The 17,692-nt window shown below is 46.0% G+C and overlaps 1 pseudogene; it reads left to right on the plus strand.

Moving 5' to 3' along the window:
* Window positions 1–14,674: 14,674 nt before the first annotated feature.
* Window positions 14,675–17,692, plus strand: part of LOC109685400 (leukocyte immunoglobulin-like receptor subfamily A member 6) — a 34,378-nt pseudogene continuing 31,360 nt past the window's right edge.

Consider the following 17,692-nt stretch of genomic DNA (forward strand, 5'->3'; position numbering starts at 1 on the left):
TGAGAAATTTCTAAATTCCTAGTTTGCTGACACGTTTTATGAGGAATTGATTTAGGATCATGACAAATGCTTTTTTTGCATCTACAGATATTTTTTCTTTTTAACTCAATTGTGACTATTTTGGTTTTGAACATTGAGCTGGCTTTACATACTGTGGGTGTATCTCATTCATGGAATATAGTTGTTTTTACACATAATTGGATTAAATTTACAATATATATATTCATGACTTTGTGAAAGAATTGTTTTGAGAAATGCAATTTTGTCATTGTGTGATCACAGAATGTACATACACAATGTCACATGGTTCAAATGTCATTAAGTTCTCTAATTCTGTGGGGTCACCATCCCATATGAGATTTGTCATTGACTCAAATGCCATTATGTGGAGTGTGAATTTATTTCTGAGGGTTTTGCACCTGTGTTCATGAGAAATGTTGATCTATACTTTTTTCCTCCAATGTTCTGCAGAATGGGAGACCCAAGGGACATTCTTGCATCAGGGGCCCCAACCTCTGTCCTCTCGGCTTGGTACGCACAGTAGGTAGCATGATCATCACCCCAAACTGAGTCTCTTTGCATCCTCATGAGGCAGAAGAGGTGCTTCCCACCCCCAATTTAATCCTGGAGAGAGGGACCCTTGCCTTCCACCTTGTAGCTGAGTTTGACCCAAAGTAAGCGACAATGCCATAAGAAAAGGTCTTCCAACATCCCATCCACACCATTGTTGTAATATGAACCATTCACCCAGGATTCTCTAACCTGGGAAGATTTAGAATAACACAACCAGTGATGAAGGGGAGAATTGGGACCTTGAACTAACCAGAGTGCTCCTGACCTTCCCACATTGTCCTCTCTTTCCTCCATAGCATATTTGCAAAATATCTGAAGTATGGAACTTGGGGTTCATGACAGGCAGAAACTGATTTCTGAGAAAGGAGAAGTTGTGTATCTTATTTTGGACCACTGAGAATATTGATGGGTTGGAAAAGCAGTTTTGCTTCCTGTGAAACTTTCAGAGTAGAAACACAGAATTGGGTGGTGCACACCTACCCATGGGGTCTTTCTGTCTAGTGAGACCTTAAGTTCTTTCCTCCCATCTCCTCCACACAGTGGTGTAGGCCAGAAAATCATCATGATTCTGAAACTCACCACCCAGCTCTGCCTACTCCGTAGGTAAAGATAAGTGGTATTTCCATTATTGCTTTGTACACTTAGAGAAATCCTTTATTTTACTGCTATGATGATCCCTAAGTAGGCTTCTCACAGGCATTTTGTTAAATTATTATTTATTAACATTTATTTTTATTGGCAAATTATTCAGAACTACTTTTAAAATAAGAGTTGGTTTTGGTCAAAGCTATCCTCAGTGCAAGAGAACCAGTTGCAAGGTGCCAGGAGACCAAAGAAAAAGGCAGATGGACCCAGGGCTGCACAGTGTGATTTATTGGGGACTCACTGACAGAAGTGTGGCAATAGGGAGCACCAGGACCAGTGGGTCTGGTGATTTGGTTAGAGGAAGGGGGCTTATGTAGTAATCAGAAAAAGTGACTTCATCCAAACCATCGTGTTCATGGTTTATCACAAGATGACATCAAAGATGTCAGGCACATTCCTGGTGCTGACTGTGCAGGCCCTTTCATAGAGCTCCACACACCACTCTATGGATCTGTGCATAAATACAGTGTGCTGGGAATCAAGTGGGGAAGGAGATGAGGGCCATTGGGGACAATCATGGTGGTTTTGACTCAAGATGACTGCTGTCAGGTCAAGACAGTTACCTATAGATCTGTAAATAATTGATTATTTAACAAGCAATAAAGAATCTGGCTAACTAATATCCATTGGTGTTTTCAGTTTATTAGCTATTAATAATCTTAATTGAAGCATTGGTGATCAATTAATCAATAATCATTTTCATAATGCTGCATTTGACTGTTATATAAATGTCTGTTTATTTTCTTTTACAGGCTGGAAATCACATGGAAAGTGTTAGTGACTCGCTTGAGCACTGAGAAAACGTGTCTTCTAATTTCATGAGACATTTTATTTGCATCAATTCTGCTGTTTGTCTAGAAAATCTCTATAACACATTCTGAGGTTCACTTCCTTCCCTGATAGGCACAATTACTTATTTAGCATGTGAAGACATGGAAAGAAACTGAATAAAATCATTTTGAAATGTGGAATCAGTCACTTCCTTGACATTCCTGGATACCATAACCTTCTTTATTGGTAAAAAAGAAACACATCCGTGTACAGTTTTTTGCCCTAAAGTGCTCATTTTTAACTGTTCCATCTGCTAAATAGCCTGTATATTCCAGGACTACTGTGAATGTCTGCAGTCAACAGAGAGGCAAATGCAGATCAGCTGGTTACTGGGGGCTGTCTGGGATTCCTGAACCCACCTCATAGAAATTACCCCAGATCTTGGACAATCAAAGGGTACAGGCACTCTTTGAACATGTTTCTAACCTGGGGTCAGAGACATCATGGAAGGAGAGGCCACAGGGATGTACTGGAGATGCCTCTTCCTACAGAACAGTGAGACAACAGTTACTCCACATTCCTGTAGAAACTATGAGAGTCAGCATCCCATCAAGGACCCCATGTTCCCATGCAACATTCATGTGTGGCAGTAGACAGAGGACAGTGCAGCTTCCAGTGGGTGTGGGAGTCAACTGTTGATTCCAACTGCAGCTTCTGCTCCTGATGAGGCTTTCATTACTAAGGAAAATCCACAGGTCCCTGGCCCTGGGTGCCACTCTAAATCTGGCAGCCCTGTGAGTAAGGGCTGAGTGTTTCTCCACTGTCCTTTGCAGGTCTGTGTCTGCAGACCTCTGCTGGGTGATCTGCAGGCCATGAGCTCCTCCATTGAGCAGGATGCCTTATGTCCATTACAGTTACAGTGCAAGAGGTGGACCTCACAGGAAGCAGCAGCTTCTACTGTAAGTTGATGAAAACAATGGGTTCCTGCATAAAGGATAGAAATTGAGATCCTTGATGTCTGGTACATGTCCTAGGAATCCATGTGCCTGAGGTACATTGTGATTTGCCATACATGTTCCACTGGATGCTTGTATAATAAATTAAAATCCCAAAGCCTAATGGGCCTCTTTTACAGTTCAAGGACAATATGTGCCTTTTTGGGTGTGTGGTCTCAGTCCACTCATTAAGAACCTTGAAAAACTGGCTCAGGTGGGTCTGAGAGCCAGAGAAGTCTTTGCAACAGGTCTAGGCTTCCAGGAAACTTGAGTCACACTACGCAGCAGAGGACATGGTGTGGAGCATCTGTGTCAGGAGGATGTGAAGGAATATAGCACAGATCTTAATATTTTAGACCCAAAGTGTGCCACTTGTTCAGAGAGCTAAATGTTTGCAAAATGATTCCTGTGTTTTTACTGGGCTCCACCTGAGTGTGCATGCTGGACCATGTGCAGTTGAGTCATCCTGCAACCAAAGGCAACAATCATGAACAGGTATTGACTGACCCACCCAACCCTAAATTGGTCTCATCCCTTGTCCACTGTCAGAGAAGTGCCTCATATGCGATTTAGCTGAAAAAGTTATCAAATACATATGGTGTGCAAAATAGCAAACCCAACCTCTGGGCTGAGCCAGGCTCTGTGACCACCAGGAGGAGATCTGTGACCATGTGGTGTCAGAGGTACTTGGACACCCGGAGTACTTTCTGGATGAAGAGGAAAGCCCAGTGCTATGAGACAGAGAGATTTCACTGGAGTCAAGCACAGTCATATCCACATGCTCATCCCCCGAACCTGTGACCATGTTACCTTACCTGGCAGAAAGAGGCTTTGCAAATGAGCTTAACTTAAGGATCTTGGAAGGGAAATTACTCATGGGATATCAATGTAATGATAAGGTCTGTGTAAGTTAGAGACTGAGGCACATTCAGAGAAGGAGGTGAGAAGATAGTGTAGAGGTGGGAACAGAGTGCTCATCTCTGAGATGGGAGGGATGAGGAGGCACAGGATGCACAGCCTGCAGGAGCTTAAAGAGGTGAGTGAGCAGAGTCTGCCCTAAGCCAGCAGAGGACACAGCCCTGAGGGGAACTTGACTCAAGTCCAGAGTTCACCCTGAACTTCAGACCCACAGAGCTGTGATATCATGATCTGAGTTGTTCTGAGCTACTGTTACAGCAGGAAGGGGAAGCTAATATACAAGATATCTGTGGTTTTCTTACTAATCTGGCATCTGCAGTTAACTGTTTGGATCTACTTCATTCAGTTATTAAAATGCAAATGCTCATAAAATACGTGATGATTCTTGGGCAATCAACAAGTTCAGGCCAACTCAAAACAGCCGAGTCAGCAGAAACGCCATTCCTAACTCAACACTCTGGTGTTCAACACAGCCACAGTACTGGGAAATGAGAGCCAGGCTCCGGGTAGGCAAGTCCCCTTCCTTTGGGGCTGCTGCTGTGACAACCACATACATGAGAGGACCCTGGTCCTTGTGGCCACACCCTGGGTATCTGTCTACACTGTTGAATGCTGAGATCTCATCAGGTGTGTGGCAGTGGTCAGTTGGATCAGACACCATGGTCTCTGCCCTCACAACCATGCTCTGCTTTGATAAAATGTGAAGTGTGGGAGGGGGTTCCTAGTCTGGAAGGAGCCCACCCCAGAGCCAAGCTCTGGATCATCAGGAGACCCAAGGGACTCAGGAAGCTGAAGTGCTCTAGCTTCAGGGTCAAAGGTCTCACAGAGAACTCTCTTCCAATGCTGAGTCTGGGCCCCTGGACTCCAGTGCAGGCAGGTGAGTAGTCTTCAGCTGTCCCAGATTCCTCCTCCTCCTCACTTATCACAGGGGCTACCCCTGGGAAGTAGAAATGGAGAACAGAGGGCTGATGTTGGGGGTGCCTGGAGGGTCTTTGTTCAGAGATCTGGGAACTGAGGGGGGATATCCTGGGACCCAGACTCTGATTTTCTTTGCAGAGACCCTAACAAAATCCACCATCTGGAATGATTGAGATTCTGTGATCAGCTGGTGAAGACCTGTGACCATCTGGTGTCAGGGACTCCCCGGAAGCCTAGGAGTACCTTCTGTATAAAGAGGAAAACTCAACACCCTGGGATAGACAGACCACTGCAGCACAGAGATAAGGCCATATTGTCCATACCATCCACAGAAGACCACCATGCAGGATGATATCACTTTTTCTATTGGATCCATACCCTGTTCAGTGATGTCCTGGAGCTGGTGGTGACAAGTGAGGACACTCAGGGGTCCCAGCTGCAGACTCTGCATTCAGGAAATCCATCTGCTCTCAGGGGTGCCTCTCTCACAGCCCAGCCCTGGGGACAACATGGGAGGTGTGAGTCCATTTAACAACCTGCCTCCTTCTCTCCTACAGCAAACCCAGGCTCTCAGCCCTGCTCAGCTCCCTGCTCATGAGGGAATATGACCATCCATTGTGGCTTATAGCTGGGATTTGACAAATTCATTCTAAGGAAGTAGAATACAAGCTGTCCTGAACCATGGATTCACAATGACACCCCAATAGGCATTTCCAGGTTCTGTTCCCTGTGAGCCTGTGACCCCCAATCACAGTTGGACATTGAGATGCTACGGCTATTACAATGACAATCCTCAGGTGTGATCAGTACCCAGTGACCCCCCCTGGAGCTCTGGGTCTCAGGTGAGGAAGACCTAGTCTTTTGATTCAAGTCCTGGGACCTCATACAGGTCCCAGGGGAGGTCCTGGTGTGTGGTGGAGTGAGGGGAGCCAGAGCTTCTGAGCTCATTGACACAGAGTGTGAGAGACAGGGGAAAGGAGACAGTGAAAGTGAAAGCCAAAGGTTACAAAAGTGGGGTGGGTTATCTCGTGACTCCTCTGGTCCATCAGCTCTTCAGGGATCAGCTTAAATGTCATCTCCAAGTCAAACTTCACAGCTACACTCTTCAGAACTGACCCACCTCTTTCTCACCTGCTTCTTTGCAGGAACCCTCTCCAAACCCACCCTCTGGGCTGAACCAGGCTCTGTGCTTACCTGGGGGAGCCCTGTGACCATCTGGTGTCAGAGGACCCTGGAGGCTCAGAAATACCATCTTCTTAAAGAGGGAGGCTATGTGAACTAGGGCAAACAGACCTCACTAGAGACTCAGAACAAGGCCAAGTTCTCCATCCCATCCATGATGAGCACCATGTATGACATTATCTCTGTTACTATTACAGTCCTTCTGGATGGTCAGAGCTCAGTGACCCCCTGAGCTCCAGGTTTCATGTGAGGAAGCCCCATCTTGTCCTAATTAGGTGTTAAGGCCTCAAGCATGTTTCCATGAACCCTGCTGCCAGGGAGCTCTAGGGACCTTGATACAGAAACTCAGAGTGTAGACACAGTGAGACCTGCAGGATAGGAGGGGGAGGGCCAGGTGTTTGGTAGGATCTGGTCACTAGTCTCTGGCTTTCTTTTCTCCATGGATGTCCAGAAAGTCATCCTCAGGACCCAGCAGAGCCATGTCCTGACACCCAGAGAGAACCTCACCCTCTAGTGTCTCTCTGACATCAGATATGACAGATCTGCTCTGTCTAAGGAGGGGATCATGACCTCCCCTAACTCTCTAGCAGACAGCCACAGGCTGGGTTCTCTCAGGCCAACTTCACCTGGGCCGTGTGATCAGCTCCCTCGAGGGCTGGTACAGATGTTACGGTACACATATTCTCTCCTCTGAGTGGTCAAACCCCAGTGAGCCCCTAGACAACCTGATCACAGGTAAGAAGCCCAGCAGGGTCATCCAGGGACCCTGAACGGGTCCTGCAGGGGAGCCCCAGGAGTTAATGGGCAGAATGAAAGGTGGGGGTGTCAGGGAGAGAGAGGGACAGAGAGACAGGGGAGGGTTGTAGAGAGGCAGAGTCAAAGAAAACAGAGACAGACAAAAAGACCAAGGTTGTCAGACCCAGGCCCTGGTGAAGTCTCCCCTCAGAACATGATGGGGCCCCTCGCCATCCTTCTTCTCTCTAAGACAACTTCCTTATAGACCTTTGTTCTCAGTGCAGCCAGGCCCTACAATGTCCTCAGGAGAGGATGTGACCCTGATGTGTCAGTCACAGAGCACAGTGGGCACTGTCTTTCTGTCAAGGAGGGGACAGATGGTGTACCGCTGTGTCTCAGATCAAAGTCCAGAGCTCAGAAGCCCCAGGCAGAATTCTCCATGCTGTGAATTCATGCCTTAGCCCTTGGGGGAACCTACAGGTGTTATGGGTCTCAAAGCTCACCCCCCTACCTGTTATCACAGTCCAGTGACCCCCCTCACTGGTGCTTATGGTCTCAGGCGAGGAGTCTCTGACCCTGTCCCACTAAGCCCAAAGGGTCACTCAAGACTTTGCCGTCAGGAGAGCTCTTGGCTGGAATCAGAGTGAGGGGACCTAGGGAGTGTCAGCCAGAGGGCAATTTACCCCTCAGAAAGGAAGAGACCAACATGGGTCCTTCAATGTATGCCCACCCCTGAATCTATTACTGAAATCCAAAAGTTGTGAGGTGGTTAAGTGAGGGTTTGAGGGAGGCAACAGGGAACATGGAGGACAGTGAGCAGAAATAAGGTCCCAGGAAATTCCCCATCACCTCACCATCCTCTTGTCCTCATTTGCAGGCTCCTCTGCTCCAGCATTCCATGTTCAGTGTCTATCCAACAACAGATGAGTCTCAGGGGCCTCTATCCATGGAGTTTCCTGGGTCCCTTCCTGGAGACATCTCAGCCCATATCAGTTCCTGTCTCAGCTCCACCTGTGTCTAAGCAGCTAGATGTCAGGTGGGGGTGTGAACGAGGACCCAGAGCCCCAGAGGCTAAGAATATAAGCTGCATGAAGGTAGGGTCAAGGCATTGGAGATGTTGGGTCTAGCCTAGGGGAGGAGTAGCCAGAATGAGGTGAGGAGCAGGGCCCCTAGCCCCTCACCTCCCATCCATTCCCACAGGCCCTGAGTATCAGCTCCTCTCCCCCATGGAGTCAGGATGCCAGAGAAGTAAGTGAGAGGCTCTGTTGGGACTTGGGGGTCATTTACAGGACCTGAGCTATGGGGTTGGTGAAGACTCCTTTGCAGATGCTGAGTTGGACCAGCTCCTCCCCCATCTGGGCCTCAGGGTCCTAAAGTGTAAAGGAGAGACCTGGCTCAGGCTTCCAAATTCTTTTTACTGTTGACCTTGGCTATGACCTTCTGGGAAAACAGGGCTCCCAGGGAAGTATCCAGGACTTATTCTGTAGTAGGTCTGTCAGTTCTGCCACAGTGATGGTGACATTGTGCAGGGAGGGATGCAGTGACAGTGACATTGTACAAGGAGGGGTACAGGGCTGTGATGACATTGTGAATGAGGGTGCTGGGTTGTGGTGACATTGAGCAAGGAGGGTAAAAGGGCTGTGTCAGGGGTGATCAGGGTCTTTCTATCCAGTTCGGGGGTCTCAGCTCTGGTGGACAGAGCAAGGTTGGAAGTCAGATTCCCCAGATCCAATCCCATCCAGTCCAATCTGTGCTTCCTGCTAGGTGACCTGGGGCAGGTGATGCACCTCCTTGAGCCTCAGTTTCCTCCTCTGTAAACTAGCTAGGTGGGAGTGGCAATCCCATGTTGCACGAATGTGAGGGTCGGAGGTGAAGGGTACAAACATCCAGCATGGGCCTGGCACACAGTATGTGCTGAATTAAATGGCATTGTTCCTCATTCACTGTGTCACATGTGCCCAAGGTCTGGAGAGCTACCTGAAGGTTCTGATCAGGGTCAAAGTGGCCTTCCTCCTGATGCTCTTCCTCTTGCTCCTGCTTTTCCTCCTCAGAGAATGGTGTCATGGCAAAGGCAGGAGATCAGGTGAGTAGGGAGTGGGTGACAAGGGTCTCAGGAAACTATGGATTCCCCTGAGGACTGACTGAGTTTGGGCTCAGAATACCAAGCCCCAGAGAATCTACCCTGGTGACTACAGGACAGCTGAGAAAGCCTTCTGCAGAATCTCAGATCAGAAAACCTACAACAGGAAACACTTGTTGACAAACCTGTGCAAATTTCAGGCATTCTCTGAGCTTCTCCATCTCAGGAACATGTGAACATGTGTCCAGTGTGTTTAAAGTCCCCATACCCCCATCAGGAGCATGTGAAATGGGGCTCTAACCCTCCTGGCCTGAGACTCTTCCCTGTCATGCAACCCACAGAGAGGCTGACTTCCAACATCCTTCAGGAGTCATGGAGCATCCAGGGACATCCAACATCCAGGGACAGAGAACTGCAAAAAAGGTAATTCCTACCCTAGGACCCAGACTCCCACATGCCTGCATCCCTCACTAACACTTGACCACCCCCCCATGTCACCCCAGCTCCAACCCAGTTGCTGCTGTCCAGGAAGAAAACCTCTGTGAGAGGAAGAGGGGCCTTGGGAGGGAGACACCTGAGGGCTCAGCACTAGAGAGCAAGGTGGGGAGGGTCTGGGCTTGGGATGAGTCGACTGAAACCCACACTGTGGACGTGGGACTTCACCTGCTCTATGGTTCTTTTTTCCCATCTGGGATAGTGCAGGGACTTACAGGACTAGACAACCCAGGAATTTGGCCAGGGGGTGACCCTCAGGTTCTGTCTCCACAGATTCTGTTGTGAAGGACACATAGCCTAAGGAAGGGGTGCAGCTGAACAATCAGATGAGACCCCCCGCCCCGACCATCCAGGGCACCAATGGCTTTGGTTGCCCAATTTCATCCAAGGGATCGTCCTTGACCTCCCCTCAGTTCTCAGAGAAATCCTGAGATTTCTCTGATCACTTCCTTCTGGAACCACCTGCCTTCCCTTGGTGTGTCTTCCCTGTCTCCTGGTTTTTCTGTGAACTTGTGGGCCCCTACCTTCTGTTCTCTTTCCAGCTGCTTGCCTATCTTCCTGATAGCATGCTCCTGGATCTCAGAAAGTTGTATGAGTAAATGAGTCCCCTCCACTCCTTCACCAAGCCACCCACAGAGGACCCCATGTTGACCAGACTCCCTGTAAGGACTGCAGACACAGCAGCAACCACAGCTGCCCTCATGCTCTGAGCTTCCCTCAGATGTGGAGAGGACATGCAAGTAAATGGACTCAGGAGTGCAAGTTCTGTCAGGGATAATGAAGCAAAGAACAGAGAGCAGAGGGCAGAGAGGGCCAGTGTGATTTACAGGGGAGACTCTGACAAGGTGTCTTCTGAGAAGAAGCCTGGAAAGGCCACACACAAATCTACTGGACCAGCTGCTGCAGGAGGGGACACAGCAAGTGCAAAAGTCCTGAGGCATGAACAAACTCTTTCAGGAAGATGGGCTGTGTGTCTGCAGCCAAGTGAGCAAGGGACAGAGTGTTAGGATGAGAGCTCAGAACTACAGGAATGAAGTTGCTACACCCCTGAGGCCTTAGGAAGTCCTTGGAGACCCCATCAGGAATGAAATAACCTGATTTAAGTTTTCAAAGGATCACTCTGGCCACCATGGAGAAAACTGGCTGAGGAGTTCCAGGTGGAACCAGGAGCCTCTGTTTCTGTCTCACTGTCTCCTGCTGCAGGACTCACCTGAGGAAGACCCACAGGGAGTGACCTATGCCCAGGTGAACCACTCCAGACTCAGGAGGGGAGTGGTTGCCCCTCCTTCCCCCCTGTTTGGGATTTTCTGAACAGGAAGGACAGACAGCCAGGAAGGGACAGACAGATGGACAGTCAGGTAAGACCTGTCCTCCCTAGGCCCCTGGCAACCCAATGCCAAGCACCCACCTTCACACTCACTCTCTCCCCTCCAGGCTACTGCATCTGAGGATCCCCAGGATGTGACCTATGCCCATCTGTGCAATGTGACACTCAGACAGAGGACAACTGCACCTCCTTCCTCCCAGTCAGGAGCTCAGCTGAGACCAACAAGCTCACTGCTCTGGTGTACATCAGGCCAGAAAAACCCTGACCCCACACTCCACGCAGGGCCCTCAGGGGACACGGGACCTGCCCTGGTGGACACTGACTATTGAGCCCAGCCACCATGGATACCTCATGTGGCACCAGCAGCCTCTGGGAACTTGCAGCACTCAAATGATTCTGATAGTTAGACATAACTGATATCCCAACAATTTGGAAATAAAGCCAGAGACTTGTCAATAAGGAATGTGTGACATGAGAAAACAAAACTGTGGTGAGAGGAGGTTTGAATCGGGTGATCATGTAACCATGACACATTAACTATGAAACTGGAAAATCACAGCCACTAACAAATAAATAAAGAAAAATCTTTCTAAATCAATGACCTTATCTATTATATTGAGAAAATAGAGAATAAAAGCCTATTGCAAATAAAGGCACAGGGAAGAAGTAATATGACAAGTGTAGTTACTAATGAGGACAAACACATAAACAGATGAATATAAACAGTACCCAAAAGTCCATTCTTAAAACATTAATGGCATTTGTAAACCTTAGCCATGAAAAGAGACAGAGAGCAGGTGACATTTCACATGAACTTAGTCAGTCCGTAAAAAATATCACCACTAATGTTCATTCCTGCATGAAAAAGACAGTGCATCAGGACAACACTGATATTTTGTTTTTGTCAATGGAAAGGTCACTCATTGTCCAAAACTCAATCAGTGTATTTCAGCACACTCACAGAATAACTGAAAACTTCCATCTCAATCAAAGCAAACACATCTTTGATCTGTGCTTTTCCCGTGTACCCACTGGCATTTGCATGTCCTCTGCTTTTATTTCATTTATGTATTTGCCTATGTGTGTACTTACTTATTTATTTTGCAGTTCTGGAGCTTAAGCTCAGCACTTCACACCTTCACATGTGCGACGCAGGTGCCCTACCCATGGCTCCAAGCCATTTTGCTCTGGTTATTTTGGAGATAAGTTATCACTTTTTCCTAGACAAGCCAGGATGGCAATTTTGTTTTTTAAACTTCCCAAGGTAGTTGGGATGACAGGTGTCAACACCTTCCTCGGTTGTTTTTTGCTTTGTTTTGTTTTTTCCCTGTTGAAACAGGATCCTAAGACCTTTCTTCCCCAGGCTGGGCTTGAATAGAGATCCTCCTGATCTCAGCCTTACAAGTAGCTAGGATTACAGTAGTGAGCCACGGATCCCTGGCCCATTGTCTCCCCTTGAGAAATGTCTGTTCAGGTTCTTGCCCCAGTTTTCCTTCGCTGAGATGTCTGAGTTCTTTATGAATATTGGGATTCATCCTTTTGCAAATAAAGGTTTACAAATACCATATGAGTGTCTCTTCACTCTTGACTGCTTCTCTTAGTCTGCAGTTTATTAGGTTGACCTAACACCCTTTGTCTATTTTGCTTCTGCTGCATGTGCTTTGAGGCCCCAGACCAATGTCATGTAGGGTCCCCTATGCTTTCCCCAATAGTGTTGCTGTTTCACATCCTACATTTAATCTTGACTCTGTCTTGTGATGACGAGTGTTATATGAGGTTGCAACAGTGTCCACATTCACTCTTCTGCATGTCAGGATCCAGGTTTCCCAGCACTATTGATTGAAGGACCGTGTCCCCTACTGTGTGATCTTGGCACTTCCACCCAAAACCATTTGATCATAAGTGCAAAGACTTATTCTGGGCTCTCTGTTCTGCCCCGGTGATTATAAGTCTGAGTTTACACCAGTTCCACTCAGTTTTCACTACCGTACACTTGTAGTGGATTTTGAAGTCAAGTAGTGGGACAGCCCCAGCTTCGAGTCTTTTCTCTAGATAGTTTTGGCTACTATGGGTCTACCATGGGTGATTCCATGCAAATATTGGATTGGCTTATCTGTTCTTGTGGAAAAAAGGCACTGGAATTTTCATGGGTATTATATGGAATTTCTAGATAGATTTGATAGTATGAATGTTTTAACAATGTCAGGCTGAGGGCATGGCTCATGTGCTAGAGCACCTGCCTCATAAGTGTGAAGCCCTGAGTTCAAACCCAAAAAAAAAGAAAGAAAAATAGTTAGTCCTAGTGGCTCATGCCTATAATCCTAGCTACTTGAGAGGCTGAAAATCAGAATGATCACAGTTCGAGGCCAGCCTGGGCAAATAGTGAGACCCAATGTCAACCAATAGCTGGGTTCAGTGGTGTGTGCCTGTCATCACAGCTACACAAGAGGCTGAGATAAAGACGATCACTGTTTCAGGACGAAATGGGAAAAATGTTTATGAGACCCCATCTCAGTGGAAAAAAACTAGGCTTTGTGGTACATGCCTATCATCGCAGCAAAAGTGGGAAGAGTAAATAGGAGGATCTTGGGTCAGGCTGGAGATCCTAGCTCTAAAACAAGCAGAGCTAAAGGAACTAGAGGTGTGGCTCAAGCCTAGAGCACCTGCCTTGCAAGTGAGAAGCCCTATGTTGTCACCTCAGTACCACCGAAAAACAAATAACTAAACACAGTAACAATTTATCTCGTCAATTTCTTTCCATTCAGTTGTGTCATCTTCATTTATTTCATGGTTTTCAGCATATCTGTCACTCCTTGGATAAATTGTTCCCAAGTATGTTTTCTGTTGCTGTTGTAAATAAAATTGTCGTCTTGATTTCATTTGGAGATTTTGCTATCAGATGTGTCGAAAAGATACCTCCAACATTGCTTTTTTTGCTCGGGATTGCTTTAGCTATTTAGGGTCTCTTGTGTTTTCATATGAATTTCGTGGGGTTTTTTCTCTATTACTATGAAAATTGACAATGAAATTTTGTTTGAGATTGCATTGACTCTGTAGATTGCTTTTCATAATATGGCTATTTTCACGATATTAATTGTGCCAATCCATGAGCATGGGGGCTTCTCTCCCTCTTCTAGTGTTTTCAATTTCTTTCTACAGTGCTGTATAGTTTTAATTTTGAAAGTCTTTCACATCATTGGTTAGATTTATGCCCAGGCATTTCTAGAGGCAATTGTGAATGAGTGATTGATTCTCTAGGGTTTCTATATATAGGATCATGTCGTCAGCAGGTCAGCAGAGAAACCCTCACTTCTAAATCACCAGTGTGAATGATGTTCAGGTCATTTTCTAGCCTGGTTGTCTGTCTAGGATTGCAGCATTATGTAGTGTCTAGGTGATGTGAGCAAATACTGTTGGTCAGGGATTCATTGCCTCTTCCTTCAGAGAAGACAGATTCTACTGACACTGGCTGAACTCACCTAGGAGTGAGTCTGAGACTGGGAGTTCTTAGAAAAGGGAAGTTCCTGCTCAAGGTCACACAGACAGTGGATGATGTGTGAATAATAGGTAAAGGTCAGATTTCCCTTCAAAACTGGAGAGAAACTTAATCATTCCCCCTCGAGGTTGAAAGCAGGAGCACAGGGTGAGGTGAGTTCTGAGACAGGAAACAGGGTCACTGAAGGGCAGTAGTGAGTTAAGTGTGGTGTGCAGAAATGGGGCAGTGCCATTTAAGACAAAAAGGGAAGTCCAGGAAAGGAATGTTTGTTATAAAAAAAAAAAAGAACATACTCCAGGGTGAGAGGAGATTCATAGTATCTTCCTTATTTCCTGCATCTCCTCTGCTCATTCCCACTCAGGTGTTCACTGTGTCTCTGCAGCACTGTGTACCTCTGCAGCAGGAACCAGCATCTTCCTTGCAGCACCTTCCTTGCAGCATCTTCCTTGCAACATCTCCAGGGCTGGGGAGACAACTAGCCATTGAAGGAAACCACAGTGCTGTGCAGATGGACAGGCTGAAGGAGTGAAGGAGACCCCATGGGAGGCTCTAAGCGGGAAGAAACAGCCCTTAGTCATTCTCAGCTGCCAAAGCCAGCTCAAGAAAGCACCAGGTCTATTTGCACCTGTGTCCTGGCTCTCAGTGAGATGAGGAGAGATCATGTACACAGAGCATGTGGTCAATGGAGACCCTGTTTTTATCTTCAGAAATCTTGGTGCTCACCCAAACTGCAGTGTCCAGGGGAAATGAGAGCCAACCATCTGTGAAGGGCAATTCCCCTTTCTGTGATGCTGGTGATCTGACAACCATGTCACATGAAAAACCTGATTTCAGAGTGGCCAGACCCGTGTGTCTGTCTATACTGGTGGACACCCTGTTCTCGTCCATCTGCACAGGCAGTGCCAATGAGGGCAGATACTATGGCCCAAACCCTCATAGTCCTATGTCTCAGTGAGATGTGCAGCAGGGGAGCAGGCACCCTAGTCTGAGAGGGACCCCAAATTGCATCCAAGTCCTGGTCCATCAGGAGTCCCCAGGGACTCAGAGCCTTGAGGAGAGGACCTGCTCAGGTTTCAGGGGCAAACCTGTCACAGGGCATGCTCTCCCAAAGCTGAGTCTGGACCCATGACCTGAGTCCAGGCAAATGAGTGTGTTCCCAACTGTCCTAGGTTCCTACTCTTCATGGACAAAGGACTACCCCTAGGCAGTGGGGTTATAAAGCACCAGTTCTCTCCAGCAGATGTTGGGGATGTCTGGGGAGTCCTGGAGCTGAGAGCTGAGATCTGAAGGGTAGATGTCCTTGGGCCCATCTTGATTTCCTTACAAGGACCCTCCCCATATCAACCAGAGGTTTCTCTGATCCAGGATAAAACAAATAAACAAAAACATCCACCACCTGAGCACTTTTTACCTGGTGGTACCCATGCACTTGGGGAAGATTTATGCATTAAAAGGCTTATTTAGAAGTTGGTCATTGTAGATATGGTCTGTATATACATTGGTGACCTTTTATTTGGCAAACTAACCAGACCAACTATGCTTGCTGTCACAAACCTAAGATTATTTTTCAGGTTTGTGGGAGCTTTGTGATCTGGAGTCTGTCAGCAATCACCATCTTGGAGCCCAGGAATGGATATATTTTATTGCATGGTTAGGATAGATAATATGTATTATTTAGGGAGGCATGCAAAGGTGTACAATCTATGAACAAATAAGTGAAATAATTAACTGAAAATACAGTTGCATAGAATGATTAATCTCTAGAGCTCTACTACAGAGTGGGAGATTCCTATTCACAACACATTATTAGGTGTCATATAAAGGAGTAGAAGAGAGGATTTTGAAGGTTCCCAACACAAAGGAATGGTAATGTTTCAGGAGATAAAAGTGCTGATTACTCTGATTTTATTGTTACACATTGTGTTGTACATGTATCGAGTCATCACAGTGTATCTCATGAAAATGTACAATTGTATTCAATAAAATGGTGATGATCACACGTGCATATTGACTAGGTAACCCAAGCAGCTTCTGAAATGACTGTCAGGTTCTTTTTTAATCGTTTTTAAGTATATATGATACAATGGTACCAGAGGAAGAGAGGAGAGCACAAGGAAAGGGTGAAGGAGGGTGAATATGGTAGATGTATTTTGTATTCATGTATGGAAATAGAAAATGAAAACTGTTGACACTGAGAGGAGGGAGGACATGGAAGAATTATGCAGGGAGTGAATGTAATAAAGATACATTGTAAATACACATATAAATGTCACCATGCATCCCCCTCCACAACTATTATATGCTAATAATTTTTTCTAAAAAATCATGAATTTCCTTGAGACATTTTTATCTGTGCATGTAATATACCTTGATCTTATTCACCCTATTAACCTCTGGCATTCTCTCCCCCTTCCCCCTTTGCCTCTTCCCAATCACTAATAGTGCTGCTTTTATTTTCATGCATTTTCTCCTTAAAGTTCACATCTGAGATAAAACATATGATTCTTTCCTTCCCAAGTCCCCTTTACTTCACCTCACACAATCATCTACAGTTCTATCAATTTTCATGGAAATGACATAAGTTTGGTCCTCTTAAAGTTGAATCCTTGTTGTGTATCTACCACATTTTCTTAACAGATATTAACTATAGGGCATCTGGGCTTCTTCCAAAGCAGGGCTATCATGAATAGTGCTGCAATAAACTAATGAGTGAGCACGTGGCTCTGTTGTATCCTGGCACACATTCCTTCAGTATCACTCAATCTTATGGTCATTCTATTTTTAGTTTTTTGAGGAACCTTTACGCTGCTTGCCATATTATGTACTAATTTACATTCTCATCTATAGGGTTCCTTTTCCGCTTCATCCTCACGAGCATTTGTTGTTTGTGTTCTTGATGCCAGCAATTCTGACTGGAGTGGGTGAAATTTCAAGGTTGTTTTGACTTACATTGCCTTCGAGGCCAGGGATCTGATGCATTTTATTCAATTATTCAACGGCCATTTGTACTTCATCCTTTGAAGCTGTCTATTCATTTCAGTTGTGTATTTCTTTATTGTGTTGTTGATGGGGGGTAGTTTTTTGAGCGCCCTGTATATTCTAGTTATTAGTGCCTTGTCAGAGGTACAGCTGGCAATGATCATCTCCCATTCTGTATGCTGCCTCTTCAGTCTAGTGACTGTTTCCTTTGCTGTGCAGAAGCTTTTTAGTTTCATGTAGTTCCATTTGTCAATCTTTTCTCTTATTTGCTGAGTTATTGGAGTTGCATTCATAAAGACATTACCTATGGCTATATGTTTTGGTAATTTTTCTCTATTTTTCCTGTAGGAAATATATGAGAATCCAAGGAAATAAGAAAATCAAGAGAATCTTGTTATTATTCCATAAAAAGAATCAACCATATTCAACAGGTGTATGAAGGTGATGAGGTGTCATGAACAATGAATTTATACACAACTGAATGTTGGGGAGCGGGAAAGGCTTTTGATATAGTATAAAGGTCAGTGTTTTAATAAATGAAAGTTGAATGAGGAATACACTGTTTACACTGTCACAAA

The sequence above is a fragment of the Castor canadensis genome, chromosome 16, assembly GCF_047511655.1.
Source record: "Castor canadensis chromosome 16, mCasCan1.hap1v2, whole genome shotgun sequence".
In the NCBI taxonomy this organism is placed as follows: domain Eukaryota; kingdom Metazoa; phylum Chordata; class Mammalia; order Rodentia; family Castoridae; genus Castor; species Castor canadensis.